We start from the raw sequence: 23065 nt of genomic DNA, 5'->3' as shown, positions 1-23065 counted from the left end.
TTGGAACCAGGCCCTAGTCTGTCCGATGACAGATTATAGTTCTGTGGAATCGTCTGGTACACCATTAAGACTACCTACAGTAAGCAAGTAGGTCAACGCTCCAGGACTGTGCTAGAGGGGTGTGTGTGTGTGCGGCCGAGCCCCCCCCCCCCACCCCACAATTTTAGCGATGAGTGGAGGAAACAGGACTTGTTGTGATGAGGAAAAAGCCCAGTCCGCTCCACACAGGTCATAAATCATTTGGATGGCTTATGCTTATCTAGAACCAGCTATTTACTCTGGGCTCACACACACACACAGTGTACAAGGATTGGTGTGTGTTTGTGTACATGTTTTCCTACATTATCAGGACCACAGCGTCCTGACAAGTCACCAGAGGGTGTCTTTCATGCATGTCTGCGTGAAAATGTAATTAACTGTATGAATGAGTGTGCATCGGTGTGTGTCTGGTCTACCTATTCTACGTAAAGACAAAATTATAGTCTGCGACACACCAACATTTCAATCTCTCGCTCTCTGCGTGTATGTGTTCCCATATTATATAGCCACAGGCTTCTTAACATGATGCACACACCCACGTGATTGATACCAAAATCAATTTTAGCATCATAACTGGTTCTACTGGTTTGTTCATCCGCTCTGAGTAGAGAAACAGAAAGTAGAGAAGAAGGTGGGGTGGAAAACACACCATCCCTATAGAGACACGAGTCAAAGGCCCGGACTGACTGTCTTCTCTGGAGGTGGTTATGAGCAATCCACACAGCCTACCTCTGCTACCATGGTCTTTAAACAGGAAGAGCGAGAGCGAGAGAGAGAAAAAAAAGATGGCGAAAGAAAACAAGCAAGGCATTTACCCACAGACTCTCCCAGCACCAATCCAATGTCAGACTCAAACCACAAAATAACCCTTCTGCAACAACATAACCTCTTTACAACCACCTGGAGACTCTCCTGCCATGATTGAAGAGCCAGAAGCACTGGTATTCCCCTCATGAGGGGTGAAGGGTTCAGAATCTGAGTGTGTTCTAGCTGGATCCTGGTGCCTCTCCAGACCTTGAAGACCAGTGTGTATTGTGTACTAGTGTAGGGGCCTACTGCTGTGTGATCTAGGTGTTTGGGAGGGATCAGGCAGCAGCCGGACTTCAATCCACCTGCAGGAGATAGACCAACTACAGATTAGCTCTGGGACCTGCTTGGCTCTAGTGAGGGAAGGAGGGAGGCATGGAGGGCTATTGAAACCCAGGATTGCCCGTCTCCACTGGGGAGTATTAATTGAGTCAACCTTGCACGCCACAGGTCATTACACAGACCTGTATTGATGTGTGTGCGCGCACACACACACACACACACTTTGTAATCCCAGGGAGGCAGGCAGGCAGGCAGTAAGGCAGGCAGGAAGCCCAGAGGGACAGGGCTGAGGAAAGCTTGCCTGCTGTCAGTCACAAACAGAGCAATAAGAGGAAAACCAACCCAGTTTAACCCTCTCCAAGATGACAGGGGGATGAGAGGAGAGGAATGGTTTGATACATCCAACCCCCCCAGGGCTATAAAATATAACCCACCCCCTGAAATGACTAACCCCGCAGGGTTGTAGACTATCATTAGAACGACAAGGGTTGACTAGATTATTTATGAGGTGTGTGCTGTGTTGCTAAGGTAAGGATGCCTTAAACAGAAAACTAATATTAAAAGAGAACATATATAAAAGAGATCGAGAGAGAGGATTGAAGTCTGGAACCAACAAGACCCTGTACATCTTCTACCCCCAAGCAATAAGACTATTTTAGGAGTTTGTTTAAATCAGCTTCTTGATATATCACACCAGGCAGGTGGATGGATTATCTTGGCAAAGGACAAAATGCTCACTAACAGGGATGTAAACAAATTTGGCCACAAAAATAAGCTTTTTGTGCATATGTAAAAATTCTGGGATCTTTTATTTCAGCTCATGAAACATGGGACCAACACTTTACATGTTGCATTTATATTTTTGATCAGTGTAGAGCTACCCGGAGTTACTGCATTGACCTTTTTTGTGTGAACTCTTGACTCATCACATACACTGCTGTTACTGTTTAGTCTATCCTGTTACCTTTTAGTCTATCCTGTTACCTTTTAGTCTATCCTGTTACCTTTTAGTCTATCCTGTTACCGTTTAGTCTATCCTGTTACCGTTTAGTCTATCCTGTTACCGTTTAGTCTATCCTGTTACCGTTTAGTCTATCCTGTTACCGTTTAGTCTATCCTGTTACCGTTTAGTCTATCCTGTTACCGTTTAGTCTATCCTGTTACCGTTTAGTCTATCCTGTTACCGTTTAGTCAATCCTGTTACCTAGTCCCCTTTTCTAATACTCATCACATACGCTGCTGTTACCTTTTAGTCTATCCTGTTACCGTTTAGTCTATCCTGTTACCGTTTAGTCTATCCTGTTACTGTTTAGTTATCCTGTTTTAGTCTATCCTGCTATTTAGTCTATCCTGTTACCTAGTCCCCTTTTCTAATACTCATCACATACGCTCCTGTTACTGTTTCGTCTATCATGTTACTGTTTAGTCTATCCTGTTACCGTTTTGTCTATTCTGTTACCTAGTCCCCTTTTCTAATACTCATCACATACGCTGCTGTTACCGTTTATCCTGTTACTATCCTGTTACCATTTAGTCTATCCTGTTACCATTTAGTCTATCCTGTTACTCATCACATACGTTTAGTCTATCCTGTTACCGTTTAGTCTATCCTGTTACCTAGTCCACATCCTCTATCCTGTTACTCACATCCTGCTGCTGTTACCGTTACCGCTTAGTCTATCCTGTTACCTTTTCCACTTAGTCTATCCTGTTACCTTTATCCTGTTACCGTTTAGTCTATCCTGTTACCGTTTACCCTGTTTAGTCTATCCTGTTACCTTAGTCCCTGTTACCTTTCTAATACTCATCACATACGCTGCTGTTACCGTTTAGTCTATCCTGTTACCTTTTAGTCTATCCTGTTACCGTTTAGTCTATCCTGTTACCGTTTAGTCTATCCTGCTACCGTTTAGTCTATCCTGCTACCGTTTAGTCTATCCTGCTACCGTTTAGTCTATCCTGTTACCTAGTCCCCTTTTCTAATACTCATCACATACGCTCCTGTTACTGTTTCGTCTATCATGTTACTGTTTAGTCTATCCTGTTACCGTTTAGTCTATTCTGTTACCTATCCTTTTCTAATACTCATCACATACGCTTTTACCGTCCTGTTACTATCCTGTTACCGTTTAGTCTATCCTGTTACCGCTTAGTCTATCCTGTTACCGCTTTCTATCCTGTTACCGTTTAGTCTATCCTGTTACCGTTTAGTCTATCCTGTTACCTAGTCCACTTAATACTTCACATACGCTGCTGTTACTGTTTAGTCTATCCTATCCTGTTACCTGTTACCGCTAGTTTAGTCTATCCTGTTTACCGTAGTCTATCCTGTTTTTAGTCTATCCTGTTACCTAGTCCCCTTTTCTAATACTCATCACATACGCTCCTGTTACTGTTTCGTCTATCATGTTACTGTTTAGTCTATCCTGTTACCGTTTAGTCTATTCTGTTACCTAGTCCCCTTTTCTAATACTCATCACATACGCTGCTGTTACCGTTTAGTCTATCCTATTACCGTTTCGTCTATCCTGTTACCGTTTCGTCTATCCTGTTACCGTTTCGTCTATCCTGTTACCGTTTCGTCTATCCTGTTACCGTTTCGTCTATCCTGTTACCGTTTAGTCTATCCTGTTACCGTTTAGTCTATCCTGTTACCTAGTCCACTCTAATACTCATCACATACGCTGCTGTTACCGTTTCGTCTATCCTGTTACCGTTTCGTCTATCCTGTTACCGTTTCGTCTATCCTGTTACCGTTTCGTCTATCCTGTTACCGTTTCGTCTATCCTGTTACCGTTTAGTCTATCCTGTTACCGTTTCTATCCTGTTACCGTTTCGTCTATCCTGTTACCGTTTAGTCTATCCTGTTACCGTTTAGTCTATCCTGTTACCTAGTCCCCTTTTCTAATACTCATCACATACGCTGCTGTTACCGTTTAGTCTATCCTGTTACCTTTTAGTCTATCCTGTTACCGTTTAGTCTATCCTGTTACCGTTTAGTCTATCCTGTTACCGTTTCGTCTATCCTGTTACCTTTTAGTCTATCCTGTTACCGTTTAGTCTATCCTGTTACCGTTTAGTCTATCCTGTTACCGTTTAGTCTATCCTGTTACCGTTTCTATCCTGTTACCGTTTAGTCTATCCTGTTACCGTTTAGTCTATCCTGTTACCGTTAGTCCCTGTTACCTAGTCCACTCTAATACTCATCACATACGCTGCTGTTACCGTTTATCCTGTTACTATCCTGTTACCGTTTATCCTGTTACCGCTTCGCCTATCCTGTTACCGTTTAGTCACCGCTTCGCCTATCCTGTTACCTAATCCTGTTACCGCTTTTCTAATACTCATCACATACGCTGCTGTTACCGTTTAGTCAATCCTGTTACCTAGTCCCCTTTTCTATCTATCCTGTTACCGTTTAGTCTATCCTGTTACCGTTTAGTCTATCCTGTTACCGTTTAGTCTATCCTGTTACCTTTTAGTCTATCCTGTTACCTTTTAGTCTATCCTGTTACCTTTTAGTCTATCCTGTTACCTTTTAGTCTATCCTGTTACCGTTTAGTCTATCCTGCTACCGTTTAGTCTATCCTGCTACCGTTTAGTCTATCCTGTTACCTAGTCCCCTTTTCTAATACTCATCACATACGCTCCTGTTACTGTTTCGTCTATCATGTTACTGTTTAGTCTATCCTGTTACCGTTTAGTCTATTCTGTTACCTAGTCCCCTTTTCTAATACTCATCACATACGCTGCTGTTACCGTTTAGTCTATCCTGTTACCGTTTCGTCTATCCTGTTACCGTTTAGTCTATCCTGTTACCGTTTAGTCTATCCTGTTACCGTTTAGTCTATCCTGCTATCGTTGTTATCCTGCTACCGTTTAGTCTATCCTGTACCGTTTAGTCTATCCTGTTACCTAGTCCCCTTTTCTAATACTATCCTACGTTACTGTTACCGTTTCGTCTATCCTGTTACCGTTTCGTCTATCCTGTTACCGTTTCGTCTATCCTGTTACCTAGTCCCCTTTTCTAATACTCATCACATACGCTGCTGTTACCGTTTAGTCTATGCTGTTACCGTTTAGTCTATGCTGTTACCGTTTCGTCTATCCTGTTACCTAGTCACCTGTTCGATTACATGTCTTTTCTCCCTCTCTGCATTGTTGGGAAGGGCCTGTTAGTAACAACTTCACTGTTAGTCCACACCTGTTCTTTACCATGTGACAAATAACATTTGATTTGAGACGGTTGAAGGGTAGAGGAAACATGTTGAATTGTAGGGAAGGGCCTAGAGGAAACGGTTGAAGGGTGTTAGTCCACACCTGTTGAAGGACAAATAACATTTGATTTGAGACGGTTGAAGGGTAGAGGAAACGGTTGAAGGGTAGAGGAAACGGTTGAAGGGTAGAGGAAACGGTTGAAGGGTAGAGGAAACGGTTGAAGGGTAGAGGAAACGGTTGAAGGGTAGAGGAAACGGTTGAAGGGTAGAGGAAACGGTTGAAGGGTAGAGGAAACGGTTGAAGGGTAGAGGAAACAGTTGAAGGGTAGAGGAAACAGAAAGAGAAGGTTGGAGGGAACAGAAAGAGAAGGTTGGAGGAGAGGAGAGAGAGAGAACAGAAGCTGTGTGTCAGTCAGTGCTGCTCTACTTTACTGTGCTTCAGTTTACCGCCTAAAGGATGGGTGACACAACACACCCACCAATACAAACACGTACACAGATTCAGCATCTAAAAGTAGCACATCAATGTTCAAGTCGGCATCCTAAGTACTGTCACCAATCATTATGTCTCTCCCTCTCACACACCCTAAGAGCAGTGACACCCCTGCTATATTAACCCCTTCCTCTCGGCGCTCTGCCTGACATTTAAATAGTTCCCACCATGCCTTTGATGGTGGGAAAAGAGATCAGAAATGGAGGAGAGGTGTGCCAGGAGGATGGAAGGATGAGAGGAGGAGAGACAGCTAGGAGATGTCAAAGTGATGCAGGATGAGTGGACAGCAAGAGAGAGCGGGGGATGAAAAGTTGAAAAAGAGGGTGAGAGGAAGAGAGAGGGTGAGAGAGAGGGACTGACAAAGGGAGACAGCAGGGTGAGAGTGATGAGTGAAGGAAGGGACATGAGGGAGGAATGGATAGAACAGGGTATAAAGAATGGAGGGGAGGGGAGATACCTCGAGAGAAGGGGAAGCAATAAACAAGGTTGATGAGCGACAGAGAGAAAGAGAAGAGCGAGAGAGAGGAGATAGACGGAAAGGGGAGAGAAATAAAGTAGGAGAGATGTTTAGACAGGAAAAGTAGAGAATGAGAGCAAGAACGGGAGAGGAATCAGTGCATGGAGAGAAAGAGGAAAAGGGAGAGGTAAGGAGCAGTAAAGGAGAGCAAAGGTAGACTACACACACATGACCTTGAGAGAAAATGAGGACTGTCTCAGAATAGAGAGAGGGCAGAGAAACAGTGGGAGTATGACACACACAGACTCCATTTGAACAGCCGTGGCTTTAAAGGGAACATACGCCAATTACCCTTTCCCTGCCTCCCTCCATGCTTGTCCGCCTCCCTGCCCGCTTGTCCGCCTCCCTGCCCGCTTGTCCGCCTCCCTGCCCGCCTCCCTGCCCGCTTGTCCGCCTCCCTGCCCGCTTGTCCGCCTCCCTGCCCGCCTCCCTCCCTGCTTGTCCGCCTCCCTGCTTGCCCGCCTCCCTGCCCGCTTGTCCGCCTCCCTGCCCGCTTGTCCGCCTCCCTGCCCGCTTGTCCGCCTCCCTGCCCGCTTGTCCGCCTCCCTGCCCGCTTGTCCGCCTCCCTGCCCGCTTGTCCGCCTCCCTGCCCGCTTGTCCGCCTCCCTGCCGCGCTCCCTGCCTGCCGCGCTCCCTGCCTGCCTGCTTGTCCACCTCCCTCCCCGCCCGCCTAGCTCCCTCTGTCGGTCTGTTGCCTGCTTACCTCCCCTCCCCTCCCGCTTACCTCACCTCCCCTCACGCTTACCTCCCCATCCCCTCACCTCCCCGTCCCTTTACCTCCCCTCACCTCCCCGTCCGCTCACCTCCCCTTACGCTTACCTCACCTCCCGTCCCCTCACCGTCCCCTCACCTCCGCGTCCGCTTACCTCCCCTCACCGTCCCCTCCCCTCCCAGTCACCTTACCTCCCCTCCCAGTCACCCCTCAAAACAGTATTTCCTGCTGTGTGTGATCTAGTCTTAAGTCATGTTCAGTAGGGAGGAAACATTTGGAAATTGAGTGAAGCAGGGAGGTTCAGCCTGCATGTGTCCAATGAGAACAAAGAATAAACATTGTGCTGCGATGTATCCTACTGAGAATGGCCTTGTACATTAGCTCCTGTGCTACCCTGTTCTCTACAGAGCTCTGTGATGGTCCATTTGTTCAATCATCCTGGACCTTGATTTATTTGATTACCTACATTAGCTGCTGCACTCCCTCTGGTATTCAACCAAACACATGTAGCCTTCTAGCTCCTCAGTGTGATCCTGTGGGCTGGCCAGTGGTTTGTCTCTGGGCTTGGAGCCAAATAACCTGCATCTCTGCAAGTACTCTGACTGCCATTGTGTCACTGACATCCGTCCCAGATTGCACCCTATTCCCGATATAGTGTGCATTTAGAGCCATTCAGGCCATGGTCAAAAATAGTGCACTACATTGGGAATAGGGTACTATTTGGGACAAACGCCTGTGACTGGGCTAATAAAGTAGTCTAATAAGTAGTTGCTGCTGTAGGCTGTGTGATGGCGAGGGAGACATACATTAGCCTTTATCTGGCCTAGGAGAATAACAGCCTTGATACAGGCTACAGTGGTAGAATCTACAGTAACTGTGTATAATGGCAGGCATTTGCCCTCTAAACTACATACTCTTCTCTGAAAGTAACAGCAGAATTGGGCTGCTGTGTAGTCTGTACAGTATCTCTACTTGAAGTGAAGCCTCATCTTGGGGTGTAAAAAACATACTTTGCTCTTTAGACAAGCTGTACACCTGTACTGTGGACAATAAGTCACCACTTTAGTCAACTGTTTATTCAGAAAATTAAACATCCACAGAGACATTGATATTTCAAAAAGAGGAAACATGTCCACACACAGTTTGCTATGCAGGGAGCAAAGTGTTGCGTAGTAAGGCTTACATGTTGACCAGACAAGACTGAGCCAGTGTAGCAAAATGTACACATGCATGTTATTCAATCAATCATCGTAGCCAGGCGCTAAAATAGAACTTGGTTCTATTTGTGACACTTGACATGCTGCAAGTCCCGCCTCTCCCATCTTTTCATTGGTTTTTAGGAAATATACAAACGTGAGTGATTGAAAGACGAACTGAGGTCCACACTCCAGTCCAGTGGGTAGTGGTAATGCACATTAAAGTTGGTTGCCAAACGCCATAAAGTCCAAAGAATAAGCAGCCTGAAGGAGGTGAGATTATTAGAAACTAACTTGGTTTACACTTATCTGTGGATTAATTGTCAGAGTAGAGGACCTTGTGTATATCAGGTAAAATAACTGTCCCCAAATTAATATAGTTGGTTCAGAGTTCGTCCTGATCGTGTCTGGTGTGGGTGGACAGAATCAACATGCGCGTGCTGTCTGGTCAGCACGTTAGCTAGGACAGCAACGTACAGGGCAGGCGTTTGACAAGCTTACAACAGGAGAGGAAGTGGAGAGAAGGTGAAACATGGCCCATCCTCTCATTGACCTTCTCTCAGCCCACTACATCACTAGATAATCAATACACAGGAAGAAAACATTTAGATACACTAGAACAATAGGCTGTGCCTCAAATGACACCCTATTTCACATGTAGTGCACTATATGGCTAAAGGGGCGCTGGTCAGTAGTGCGTGCACTGCAGTGCATTCGGAAAGTATTCAGACCTCTTCACTAATTCCACATTTTGGTACGTTACAGCCTTATTCTAAAATGGATTCTTTAAAAAAAAAATCTAAATATAAAACCCCATAATGACAAAGCAAAAACAGGTTTCGAATTTTTTGCAAAGTTAATAAAGAATAAACTGAAATAAGTATTCACATCTTTTGCTTTGAGACTTTTTATTAGAGTAGGGAATATATTAATATTTCTGCAAAAAAGTAAAGTTTGTTACTTAAATTACACAAAAACTAAAATGAAAACTAGTTCATTTAAATAGTTAGTATGCCTCCAACTGAAATGCCTTCCAGCAGGATCTGACAGGGGCCTCCAGTCCCTTTTACTACGGGGACCCCAGAAGGAAATTACAGACTAAATGTATTACATGCTGTATCTCTGTGGATTTCCACCCTTCCCTCCTCCCTCTCCCCCTCTACCCCCTCCTTCTCAACAGTTGTACACATACCAGAGAGCAGAAGGTCAATTCTGGTCCAATGAGTTTGGTTGGATGGAGTGATCGTTGTAGGAGCAGACTTTGAATAAGGCTCCACCCCAAATGGCACCCTATTCCCTAAATACAGTAGGGTACTACTTTTGACCATGGCCCATAGGGCATGCATCATATGACTGAGCGCAGCCATGCAGTAGCTGGATTTAGTTTCAACAGTAGTGTACTAAATGTCCAGAGTAGCATAGTCTCCTGACAAGGGGTATACGTACTAACATACAGTACTCAACTTTGACATGGTTTGGTACCATTCTGTACAGTACACACCACATTAAGGAGGTGCAGGCAAAGCAAAAGCCCAGTACTCAACTAAACAACAAAAAACATTTGCATAGAAACATGCCCATTCAACTCGAGCGGGCGCACACACCCAAGCGGACACACGGCGAGGCCCAGGCAGGCACTTGTCTCTAAAGGCTGAATTATTCATTTCCTGGTGAAAAAGAGCACAGCGCTCTCCTCTTCTCATACCTCCATTATTGATAAAGAGAAACATTTAGACTCCAGAGAAACTACAGGAGGATGGACATGTGGTTGTGATGTGGGCATTTGTCTGGTTGTTGGCCTGTTCATGGTTGTTTACAGAGATCATTGCTCTCCTCAGCCAAATATACTGCTGCTACTGCATGACTCAGTCCCTCTGCTGTTATACTGCTACAGTCTCTACGGATGCGTGGGCCCGGGTCAAACCGGGCACTATAAAGTAGTGCACTATAAAGGGAATAGGGTGGCATTTGGGACACAGACTACTGCTACAGTACAGTCCACCTCTCCTCTCCTCTGGGACTGTCTGGCCATGACAGCTTTGTTCTAGCTCCACTTTATTTCAGTCCAGGTCCTCCCTCTGTCGCATGCTTTATCCTTCTAGCTTTGGTCTATCCTTGTTCATCTGGTTCTGGCCTAGTCTTCTCACTCCACCTCATTCCAACCAATACCTCCCCAGGGAGATCCTAGCTAACATAAACCAGACCTCAGATCAGTGTCAGGGGAAACTTCAAGTAGTAACCCCTAAATACAGACTCGGGATCAGTTTCTCAAAACCTTCCCTGGTCTCTTTCTTAATTCTAGCCTTGTCCTACACCTCTTTAGCGAGTCTAGCAGGCTGCCACCTTCAGCAAAAAAACACCGGTGCCCCAATATATCTCTCACCCAGTCTGTCTGTCGTCTGCCACCATCTCACCTCCAGAATAGAGTTACCATCAATTATACAGGCCTAGGATCACAGGGAGTGGCAGGTGATCAGGTAGACACACACTACACCAGACAGGTACTTCTCCAAAAGGTTAAGTTATGGACATAAATATACACAATTGCAACTTTATCAAGTGCTGGCCTTTTGTACTACACAAAACTGTCTGCATTCTGACTGTTTGTGAGAGAGAGAGACTCCATCCCTCCTGAGCAGTGTAACAATGTGTCTGTCTATAACAAGGGGATATGTTTGGTTACAGTGTAGGTGTTGAGCTTTGATTCATCTGCTGTATAAAATCACTCCTGGGGTTTAATGAGAGATTCCATGACAACACCTCAGTTTACACCTCGTCGACAACACAAATAGCGGTGTTGCCGCACTCCCTTTTTGCAATCGGTTACATTCAACTTTTAATTCACCTTGGGCCGTTTCCCAGCTGCTCTTCCTGCTTTGTCAGAGCCGTCACGCAAACCTAATTACACATGCCCATTGATCACCGTTGTGGCTTGAAGGGATCCGTCCCCCAATCAAAGACACGGGAGACCAATCCAATTGCTGATACTTTTAGAGGATTCAAAGAGTGTACATCAGGAGGTAGCCAACCCTGGTCCTGGAAGACAACCCTGGTCCTGGAAGACAACCCTGGTCCTGGAAGACAACCCTGGTCCTGGAAGACAACCCTGGTCCTGGAAGACAACCCTGGTCCTGGAAGACAACCCTGGTCCTGGAAGCTATACGCTCTTCATGTTTTTGATTTAACTGGCCTGGAAGACCAGGTGGCAATCACTGAACTGATCAATTAGCTAAGTTGGTCAGGGCTGCGTTCAGTATAGAAAAACGTAATAGAACCTTCTATTGAAGTGAAACGGTGCATGACTGAACAACCAGTTAAAACAGGGAGGAGTTGAGAGTTCAAAATGCACCGCTGTCCTTTAAATACCTCAGTCATTACTTCAAGACCCGACACACCTACCGAATGGAGAAAACCTCTCAGAGTCCGTTCAAGAACGTACAAGAACATTTTGGGAAAACTTGTTGTTCCGTAGAAACCGTTCCACAACATAGCACATATTCAAGCTAACTACACGCACCCCTGGTGTGGTGCCTAGTTGGAACAAAATCCTGCAGTACCTTTCGGAACACAAGGAACAGGGCTACCTACCCCTGGTGTATGTGATATATAGAGTGCATTAAACCACAATCTGTCTGACTGGATCAGGACTCATGCATCAAACCAACGCCTGGCCATATGGCTGGCTAACAGAACGCTGACTGAGGGACAGGGTAGTGAACGCTTGGTCAGATATCAGCTGACAGTCTACATCAGAACAGCTGAGGACGACTCTGGCCTAAATCAGAAAGCTAGGCCGTTGGAAAGAATCACTGTTGACAAGCAAGGGAGGAGGAAGAAGAGAAGGAGGGAAGAAGAGAAGGAGAGAGAGACACAGAGAGAGAGAGAGACAAAGGGGTAGAAAGAGTCTTTGTGAAGGAAGTCACAGAACAGTTCCATTGTTCTGCTGTTTCTCTCAGGTCTGTTAGAACCAGTAGATGGATGGGTTCCCTCCTGCCATTGTTCCATTCTGAATAGGTCACATAAAACCCAGGTAAAGTGATATAAGAAGAGAAGGATGGAGTAAGAGAGAACACAGCCTCCCTTCCTGTATGATAATAAACTGGGTTAAATAGGAGCTTTAGTTTACATTGTAAGAGAGAATGGTGTGAACCAACCAACAGTCCTATAGCACTTTCAATCAAACACCTCTATAGCACATATAGGGAGTTGGTATGTTACCTACGTCACCATGGTGACTGGCGCTGTGAACACCATCCATCGTGAGCTAGCAGGTTTAAACAGTGTTATTAGTAAAGTTGTCCAACCGTTATTACATCACTGAGGGTTTATTAAAGCAACAATCATTGAGAGGACATTTACCTGCCTCTCTTTGGGCTTTGCACACTGATCTAAGGCAATGGCAGCTCTCTGAAGATCATACAGGAACAATAGTGCACACGATTACACACAGTCACACACCATCAGGCAGAAACAGTCACCCATCTACCAGTCATTACAGTTGGGAGGGGCTGCCTTTGTTGACTTGTCTATTCTGTTAAGATTAGATTGAAGGATAGAGAGATGGAGGAGGAGAGATTGGATGGGGAAATAGGACACGGTCCCTAAATAGACCCTCTCTCATGGCCCTCCCAGTCCCAGTCATGCTCTGATGCCCTACTACCACAGGACCCATAGTCATCAGACTGTAATCAGTAACACATAGACAGAGGGACAGACAATTGAGGCTGTATTGTGTTGTAGCCTAATCCACCTTTCACGGTTTGTCATTTCTGTTCAAAAAAGGCAAATATGTTCACCCCCCCCAAAACCAAGACCTGAAACTATTCATTCCATTATCACAACTTGTTGTAATTTTGTTCACTAAAGGATGGAGACTCTTTCATTCTGCCATTAGTATCAACGTTCAGTTCTGATTTGGGCCAGAGGACATCTTCATGAAAAGGAATGTGAGGGGATTGTTTTTCCCATCACACACACATTTTCATCTCAAGCTATAACATACAGAGTCCAGTAGAATGGGTGGGTTAGTTCCCATCCAGTGGACTACATTCCTTACTAAGCAACACACTGGTCTTTTAGGACAATTTCCTGTTTTAGTGTGAAGGTCAAATTTCAACAGAAAGTGCAACTGCAGAAACTGAACCCTGCCGAAACCGTCACCATCAAACCAAAACTGTCAGTCGTGAAAGTGAAAGTTTGTCTTACTCAGTAAACATTGTACTCCGTTTGTGTGGGTAAAAATGAACCACTGGTATTTTAGGGGAAAGTCCTGTTTCAGTGTGAAGGTCAGATTTCAACAGAAAGTGCAACTGCAGAAACTGAACCCTGCCCAAACCGTCACCATCAAACCAAAACTGTCGGTCGTGAAAGTTTGTCTTACTCAGTAAACATTGTACTCTGTATTTGTGTGGGTAAAAATGAACCACAGTAACAGGCAGCTATTTTCTACTGACTCAACACAGAAATTACAGATGTCTTCTCGTGTTATAAAATCACACCAAGTGCCACATCAAACGCTAGCTAGCTAATCACACACACTTGCTAATGATGGAGTCAGATCCTCAAAAGGAGAGCCAGGGAATGACTGATCCTTCCTTTGAATGTCCATCAGCCCAGGCAGGAATATTCAGATGAACAGCAGCTCTACAGAGAGAGGGAGATTTTGAAGGTCATAGGAAACCTGGAACCAGCTTGTCTGGTGAAATTGTATCTAAAAGTACAAGGGCAAAGTGGCATTCCATGTCTCTGCCATCTTGCTCTCTGTGCTCCACATGAGCAAAGTAGCATACACACACATGCAGGGTATAAGCTTCATCTCTGCATCCTTTAAATTAGACTGCTTGTTGCGTTTCCCATTAAGGGATTTGAGCGACTGTTAAATTCCAGCTCCTGTGATATTCCCTCCTGGCGTGCCAGGGAGCAGTCATTCCCTCCTGGCGTGCCAGGGAGCAGTCATTCCCTCCTGGCGTGCCAGGGAGCAGTCATTCCCTCCTGGCGTGCCAGGGAGCAGTCATTCCCTCCTGGCGTGCCAGGGAGCAGTCATTCCCTCCTGGCGTGCCAGGGAGCAGTCATTCCCTCCTGGCGTGCCAGGGAGCAGTCATTCCCTCCTGGCGTGCCAGGGAGCAGTCATTCCCTCCTGGCGTTCCAGGGAGCAGTCATTCCCTCCTGGCGTTCCAGGGAGCAGTCATTCCCTCCTGGCGTTCCAGGGAGCAGTCATTCCCTCCTGGCATTCCAGGGAGCAGTCATTCCCTCCTGGCATTCCAGGGAGCAGCGTTGATTTGGAGCGGATCTGCCACGCTGATCCCAGATTTCCACCCCAGATCAGATTCCCATCCATCAGCATAGAGGGAGAAGACCATAGGAACTAATTACACACGTGGCAGCTAGTCTCACACACCTAGGCCCGGGCAATGCCCCAATGCTCCAGACATCAGAATGATGAGACCCCCTCCTCCTTTTCAGGGAGCAAGACACGACCTTCAATGAGTTTCTCAGGTACTGTAAGGAACCCAATACACATAACCTTCAATGAGTTTCTCAGGTACTGTAAGGAACCCAATACACATAATCTTCAATGAGTTTCTCAGGTACTGTAAGGAACCCAATACACATAATCTTCAATGAGTTTCTCAGGTACTGTAAGGAACCCAATACATACTGACAGCTGACTACACTTGACGTGATGTCATGTCTATCAATGTCTAGTTCAGGCCACAACAAGCCCCTCAACACTACAGTATAGTCAACAGCAGTCATTGGCTTTATGTGACCGGCAATCAATCCTCCAACACCTGCTCCATTCAGTCAGACTGGACATAGACTGGCCCCTTGTTCAGATCACAACCCAGTTGTGCTTTCAACCTAGCCAATGGAATTAGAGGGGAATGAGAGACAGTGAGAGAAATAGATGGAGACAGAGAGAGATGCTCCAGAGTTGAGCAACAGCTGCTGAGCATCACATCTGTTCAGAGCAGAGTCATCAGCAAACAGACTGAAACAGACCCCACGGAGCACTGCCAGAGGGAGAGAGGGATGATGAGAGAGAGCTTGAGAGAGATGGAGAGGAGGGAAATAGCATAGATGGAGATAAAGCCACAGCAACAACCAGCTACTCTGAAATAGAACAGGAATCGAGAAGCACATCTCTTCCTGCCTCTGCCTTCCTCAGCCCTTCACATCACCCTCTCCCTTCCTTCCTCCATCGCTCGCTTCGTCATGTGAGACTGACAGAACAACAGAGGCCTGTGAGTGTGGAGATGAAAGGCTGGGGGTGGGACGTATGTGTGTTCTCATGAATGAATGACCCCTCTTGTCGTTCCCCCCCTCACACACTGCCCTATCCTCGACACAACGGCTAAAAACATATACACCATGGGGCAGGAGGTAACACTGTTAGACAAGGGGGAAATCTATAGATTTACATATCAGGATATTATTTTGGACTTTATATCGTATTGACAGCAGTTGGCTGCACCAAGACTCCAGTATTTGTATAGCTTGTTCGCCATCTTGTTAAATAGCGCACCAAATTGTTTTCAGCACTTTTCATTTCCATGACTGATCCAAACTCATTTTCTCATGGCTCTCTCGTCTCTCTGCAGCAAACATATGGTGAGAAATATGTTTGGACCATTGAATCGGCACCAAAGTATCGTGATCATATCTTATCGTGAGGTCCCTGACAATTCCCAGCCATACTATGCATGTCCTTATTGTCCCCCATCTCATGGGTGGTATTATCAAGTGAACCCCACTTCACCTCACATGTCTAATCTCATTTTAGTGCAGGTGAAACTCATGGCCTCATCCCAGCTCCAGCAACAATACTGGGTGTACTGAGCTATAGTGGCCATTACACTGTGAGGAACAGAACACAGTACTAGGAGAGGAACTCATTGCCCAGTCATGTCCGCATGCCAAATGGCACCCTATTCCTTTTATAGTGCACTACTTTTGACCAGGGCCCCCCGTGTCTATGGCCACAGACTGACAGAGGGCAGCTCTGTAGCAGGGTGCTCTACATCACATCATTTGGCAGCAAATGAAGGGAGAGAGCAGAATAGTTTATGTTGATATCTCTCCATGGTCCCTGAGCAGAGCAGACTATGTTCTATAGTGGGGTAAACAATTGCACTCCTTTGAGCTCTTCAGCTCTCCTCCTCCCCTCTTATCTCTCTCCCTCGTCTCCTCCTCCTTTCTCATCTGCAACCACAAATAACAATCTACCCCACACAGCAGGCCCTTCCAAAATATTTACTCAGTTCTGTTCTGAATACAAAGGCCATTCTCCCACTGCCTCTGATGTCCCTCACACACTCTTGCATTTGCTCTCCACTAGTGATGAGGGGAGAATCGATGCGGTTTCCTATCGAGATATAATTTGATGATATCGTTTTAACAATATGCCAATATTATTTGTGCACTAGTTGGCTGTACCTGCACCAAATCTCCAGTATTTTCCTCCATACCTTGTTCTCCATCTTCTTTTTAAATTGGGAGCCAATTTGTTTTCAGCACCTTTATTTCCATGACTGATCAACACTTGTTTTCTCATGTCTCTCTACTTGTCCCTCTGCAGCAGACATACAGTATGGTGAGCAATATGTTTGGAACATCAAATCACAATACACATTGTACACCTAAGTATCGTGATAATATTGTATCTTGAGGTCTCTGGCAATTCCCAGCCCTACGCCACACACACACACACACACACACACACACACGTTAGAATTCCTGCGTCTCTAGGCTCACTCCTGCTGATCACCGCCGACTGTTCTACCACTCTGTTACTGCTCTCTAACGAGGACTGCAGGTACAGTACAGTAGGCCCCTTTGGCTTGTCGTGTGTGTTGCTCACACTCGCTATCCCACACAGACACTTCTAATTTCTCAGTGTTCACACCTCCTTTGTCCTCCATCTCTTCCTGTGCAGCTTGTGCCCTCATTTGTCTCTCATCATCCATCTTCACCTCTCTTTGCCCCTCTTCACTCACCTCCCATCTCTTTTCCCTTCCTCTCTCACACTCCCTCTCCTCCCCCGCTCCCCTTCCTCCCCCTCTGACAGTCTCGGTGGTTCCACAGGCAGCACCTGTGTCTCATTACCACCGCTGATGGTGTTGAAATGAGCTTCCCTTTCTCCTCTCTATCCCTCTCTCCTCTCTATCCCTCTCTCCTCTCTATCCCTCTCTCCCTCTCTCCCTCTCTATCCCTCTCTCCTCTCTATCCCTCTCTCCTCTCTATCCCTCTCTCCTCTCTATCCCTCTCTCCTCTCTATCCCTCTCTCCTCTCTATCCCTCTCTAGCTACTGCCAAGGCACATTTATCTCTGTGTGCTGAACAATTATGTACTTCTCACCTTCCTTCTCTCTCCATCTCCTGTCTGTTCAGCCATGGTCGACTGACATCAGATGGTTGGGTTAGCTAGGTGGTTGGGTTAGCTCGGTGGTCTGATGGTTGGGTTAGCTCGGTGGTCTGATGGTTGGGTTAGCTAGGTGGTCTGATGGTTGGGTTAGCTCGGTGGTCTGATGGTTGGGTTAGCTCGGTGGTCTGATGGTTGGGTTAGCTCGGTGGTCTGATGGTTGGGTTAGCTCGGTCTGATGGTTGGGTTAGCTCGGTGGTTGGGTTAGCTCGGTGGTTGGGTTAGCTCGGTGGTTGGGTTAGCTCGGTGGTCTGATGGTTGGGTTAGCTCGGTGGTCTGATGGTTGGGTTAGCTCGGTGGTCTGATGGTTGGGTTAGCTAGGTGGTCTGATGGTTAGCTCGGTGGTCTGATGGTTGGGTTAGCTCGGTGGTCTGATGGTTGTTAGCTCGGTGGTCTGGGTTGGGTTAGCTCGGTGGTTGGGTTAGCTCGGTGGTTGGGTTAGCTAGGTTGTCTGATGGTTGGGTTAGCTCGGTGGTTGGGTTAGCTCGGTGGTTGGGTTAGCTCGGTGGTCTGATGGTTGGGTTAGCTAGGTGGTCTGATGGTTGGGTTAGCTCGGTGGTCTGATGGTTGGGTTAGCTCGGTGGTCTGATGGTTGGGTTAGCTAGGTGGTCTGATGGTTGGGTTAGCTCGGTGGTCTGATGGTTGGGTTAGCTCGGTGGTCTGATGGTTGGGTTAGCTCGGTGGTCTGATGGTTGGGTTAGCTCGGTGGTCTGATGGTTGGGTTAGCTCGGTGGTCTGATGGTTGGGTTAGCTCGGTGGTCTGATGGTTGGGTTAGCTAGGTGGTCTGATGGTTGGGTTAGCTAGGTGGTCTGATGGTTGGGTTGGCTAGGTGGTCTGATGGTTGGGTTGGCTAGGTGGTTGGGTTAGCTAGGTGGTCTGATGGTTGGGTTAGCTAGGTGGTCTGATGGTTGGGTTAGCTAGGTGGTCTGATGGTTGGGTTGGCTAGGTGGTTGGGTTAGCTAGGTGGTCTGATGGTTGGGTTAGCTAGGTGGTCTGATGGTTGGGTTAGCTAGGTGGTCTGATGGTTGGGTTGGCTAGGTGGTCTGATGGTTGGGTTGGCTAGGTGGTTGGGTTAGCTAGGTGGTCTGATGGTTGGGTTGGCTAGGTGGTTGGGTTAGCTAGGTGGTCTGATGGTTGGGTGCCTGGAGGAGGATGGAGCTCAAGCATCTCCATCTTTCAACACATCTCCTGGTCTGGTGATGCATTCAGCTTCAGGTCTTGATGCTCCTCTCCCACAGACTGATTCAGATGGGATGGTATGGACAACAGAGAATGTGCAGTACATACTGAAATCTAGAGAACGGTAGATGTATCATTGTATGGGTTTTTTGTTAACTCCAGCTACATCTGCATGGTATGACAATGCCACCCCTTCATCTAAACCACAACTCGCATCATATACATAACATTAAGAACTAGAGGTCGACCGATTATGATTTTTCAACGCCGATACAGACTATTGGAGGACCAACAAAGCCGATACCGATTAAATCAGGCCGATTTAAAAAAATAAAAATTTAAAATGATGACAATTACAACAATACTGAATGAACACTTATTTTAACTTAACAGAAGAATACATCAATAAAATCAATTTAGCCTCAAGTAAATAATGAAACATGTTCAATTTGGTTTAAATAATGCAAAAACAAAGTGTTGGAAAAGAAAGTAAAAGTGCAATATGTGCTATGTAAGAAAGCTAACGTTTCCATTCCTTGCTCAGAACATATGAAAGCTGGTGGTTCCTTTAAACATGAGACTTCAATATTCCAAGGTAAGAGGTTTTAGGTTGTAGTTAATGTAGTATTTATAGGACTATTTCTCTCTATACCATTTGTATTTCATATACCTTTGCCTATTGGATGTTCTTATAGGCCCTTCAGTATTGCCAGTGTAACAGTATAGCTTCTGTCCCTGTAGTTAGCACGTGCTAACTAGCTAGCCATTTCACTTCGGTTACACCAGCCTCATCTCGGCCTCATCTCGGGAGTTGATAGGCTTGAAGTCATAAACAGCGCAATGCTTGACGCACAATGAAGAGCTGCTGGCAAAACGCACAAAAGTGCTGTTTGAATGAATGTTTACACGCCTGCTTCTGCCTACCACCGCTCAGTCAGATACTTAGATATGCTTGTATGCTCAGTCAGATTATATGCGACGCAGGACACGCTAGATAATATCTAGTAATATCATCAACCATGTGTAGTTAACTAATGATTATGATTGATTGTTTTTTATAAGATAAGTTTAATGCTAGTTAGCAACTTACCTTGGCTTACCGCATTCGCCCAACAGGCAGTCTCCTTGTGGAGTGCAACGAGAGAGAGGCAGGTTGTTATTGCCTTGGACTAGTTAACTGTAAGGTTGCAAGATCCCCCGAGCTGACAAGGTGAAAATCTGTCATTCTGCCCCTGAACAAGGCAGTTAACCCACCATTCCTAGGCCGTCTTTGAAAATAAGAATGTGTTCTTTAACTGAATTTCCTCGTTAAATAAAGATTAAATAAAGCGGAAAAAAAACAACAGAAAGGATTTCCGATTGTTATGAAAACTTGAAATCGGCCATTCCGATTAAATCGGTCGACCTCTATTAAGAACACCTACTTTCTCCATGACAGACTGACCAGGTGAAAGCTATGATGTCACTTGTTAAATCCACTTCAAATCAGTGTCGATGAAGGGGAGGAGACAGGTTAAAGAAGGATTTTAACCCTTGAGACAATTGAAACATGGATTGTGTTTGTGTGCCATTCAGAGGGAGAGATGAGGACAAAATATTGAAGTGCCTTTGAATGGAGTATGGTAGTAGGTTGCAGGCGCACCGGTTTGAGTGCAACGTTGCTAGATTTTTCACTCTCAACAGTGTGCATCAAGAATGGCCCACCACCCAAATTACATCTAGCCAACGTGGCACTGGAGGAAGCATGTGGGAAGCATTGGAGTCAACTGTGGGAAGCATTGGAGTCAACATGGGCCAGCATCCCTGTGGAACGCTTTCAACACCATGTAGATTCCATGCCCCAACGAATTGAGGATGTTATTAGAGCAAAAGGGGGTGCAACTCAATATGAATGTTTTGTACCCTCAGTGTACAGCCGCTTAGCAGAGAGTGGTCGTCTCACATTCACTAACACCAAAAATTGTGATTACACCAAAGATAGTCCTTATGAACAACTGACTATTACAACACTGGGACATACAAACAAGCTGAGTAGTGTTGGTTCACCTTCCCACGCTGTGAATATTAATTTGTTCTCATTATGTCGCTAAGCTGCGGTTGTCACATTGGACACCGCATAATTATGTCATCAACAAGGGGACGAGACATGTACAGAAAGAGGGGAGAGGAGAGGAGCTGTGGATGGGAATGCACGCTCTACAATAGAAGTGTGAATCGAAGTCTCATTATTATGCTTCAGTCTCTAGAATGAGCTCCAACTCTAGATCTCTGCCTTATAAAGGCCAGTTCATACTCTAGTTACATTTGGCAGTACTATGAAATCAGCTTTAGTCCTAAGAGAGGACTTGGGAAAGTGCCAATCTTAGAATACTGAAATGGAACTGAACTAACTAACTGATGACATTGACAGAACACTGAAATGACTCAACGAACGCAGGAAGCCATTAGCCAAGTCATTAGCCATGTTTAGCTTGACAGAACTGTTCGGCGTCTGTTCACATCCTGCCAGCCACCAAACCCCCGGCATCCATGCATCCCACTATATAAACCTTCATTCATCCATCACTCCCTGTGCATGTAAATAAATATAGGCACACACACACAGACACACACACACAGACACAGACACAGAGCTAGAAAATAGGCCAGAAATGGAGAGAAATAAGAGAACAAGAGAGAGGAAGACAGATAGCGAGAGGAAAGAAGAGTTGAGCTGGGAACAGGAAGGAAGATGACAGTGGTTTTGGGGGAGAGATGGAGTCAGCTGGAAGGAATGAGGGAGGAGCGATAGAGAGGAAGAGAGGGAGGGAGCGTGGAAGGTACCTGACTGATGCAGGGAAGAAAGCCAAGGGATTGAGGAAAAGGGAGGATGGCAGAGAGGAGGGTTATAGCTAGGGAGGACATCAACAATCTATGGCGGATAAAGCTATTCCGTGTTGGGAGGAGAGAAAGAACGAGAAAACGAGAGCGATGCAAAAGTTGATAGGTGGGTTCTTGGGGACATCTATTTAAAAGAAGAGAAATTAAAAGACGCTTGTGTTCGTTTAGAGAGCAGGGCACGCCCCCCACCCAACACTCCTTTGGAAATGTCTTTTTAAATGTGGGTTTAAAAATCAGAGTGTTACAGCTCTAATCACGGCTGGCATCACAGCACATTCCCTCTCTCTTTCTCCATCTCTCGCTCTACCGTTCTCCCAAGCCCAAAGCCCTCACCCATCGCAAACATGGAACACACACACACCAAGCCTCCCCTAGAGGGGCTGTTGCACGACAGAGCTGAATCCATGAAATCACTGATGGACGGAATCAACTGCGAGTGAGTGAACACAGGGAGGAGAGGAGGAGTAGTAAGAAAGGAGAGGGAGGATTGTTTCCTAGAAAGAGACACTGAAAGTTGAGAAATCAGGAAATTGCCCCTAGCTGCCTACAAGGCCAGAACACCCAGGAGGGATCCCAGTGACATGCCTGGCTCTGTACACCCCCTCCCCCCCGACACCAACACACAGGAACTAAACATACACCACACACACAAACCAAAGTAGTGCTACCACCAACTAGCCACTTTCTACACCTGTTCCTCCAACTTCCATTTCCAACTTCCGCCATCATCCAGAAGGCGAGGCAAGTACAGGTACATCAAAGCTGGGACTGAGAGACTGAAAAACAGCTTCTATCTCAAGGCCACCACTGTTAAATAGCCATCCCTAACACAGAGGCTGCTGCCAACATACAGACTGAAATCATTAGCCACTTTAATAATGCCACTTTAATGTTTACATATCTTGCATTACTCTCTCATATGTATATACTGTATCTACAGTATCTTAGTCTATGCCGCTCTGACATTGACAATATATTTATATATTCCACTCCTTCACTTAGATTTATGTGTATTAGGTATTTGTGGTTAGATTGTTAGATATTACTTGTTAGATATTACATGTTAGATATCACTGCACTGTCAGAACTAGAAGCACAAGCATTTCACTACACCTGCAATAACATCTGCTCAACACGTTTATGTGACCAATAACATTTGATTTGAGAGAGAGGTTGAATGTTGGTTTGGAGCTCCGCCTTTGGAGCTGGGTTGTCAGACAGCTCTGTCCATTCACACAGGTGAGCTGGAAGGAAGGAAGAGGAGGGGAGGAGCTGGCCCGGTAGAGGAGGGGGGGAGGAGCTGGCCCGGTAGAGGAGGGGGG

At 46.0% G+C, this 23065-nt stretch overlaps 1 protein-coding gene across 2 annotated transcripts in view; it reads right to left on the bottom strand.

Annotated features, from left to right (window-relative positions):
• Positions 1-23065, bottom strand: part of LOC135522126 (nectin-2-like) — a 74226-nt gene that overhangs the window by 39587 nt on the left and 11574 nt on the right. The window lies entirely within an intron of this gene.

Source organism: Oncorhynchus masou, chromosome 30, assembly GCF_036934945.1.
Source record: "Oncorhynchus masou masou isolate Uvic2021 chromosome 30, UVic_Omas_1.1, whole genome shotgun sequence".
NCBI lineage: Eukaryota > Metazoa > Chordata > Actinopteri > Salmoniformes > Salmonidae > Oncorhynchus > Oncorhynchus masou.
This window is presented reverse-complemented; position numbering and strand designations above follow the sequence as displayed.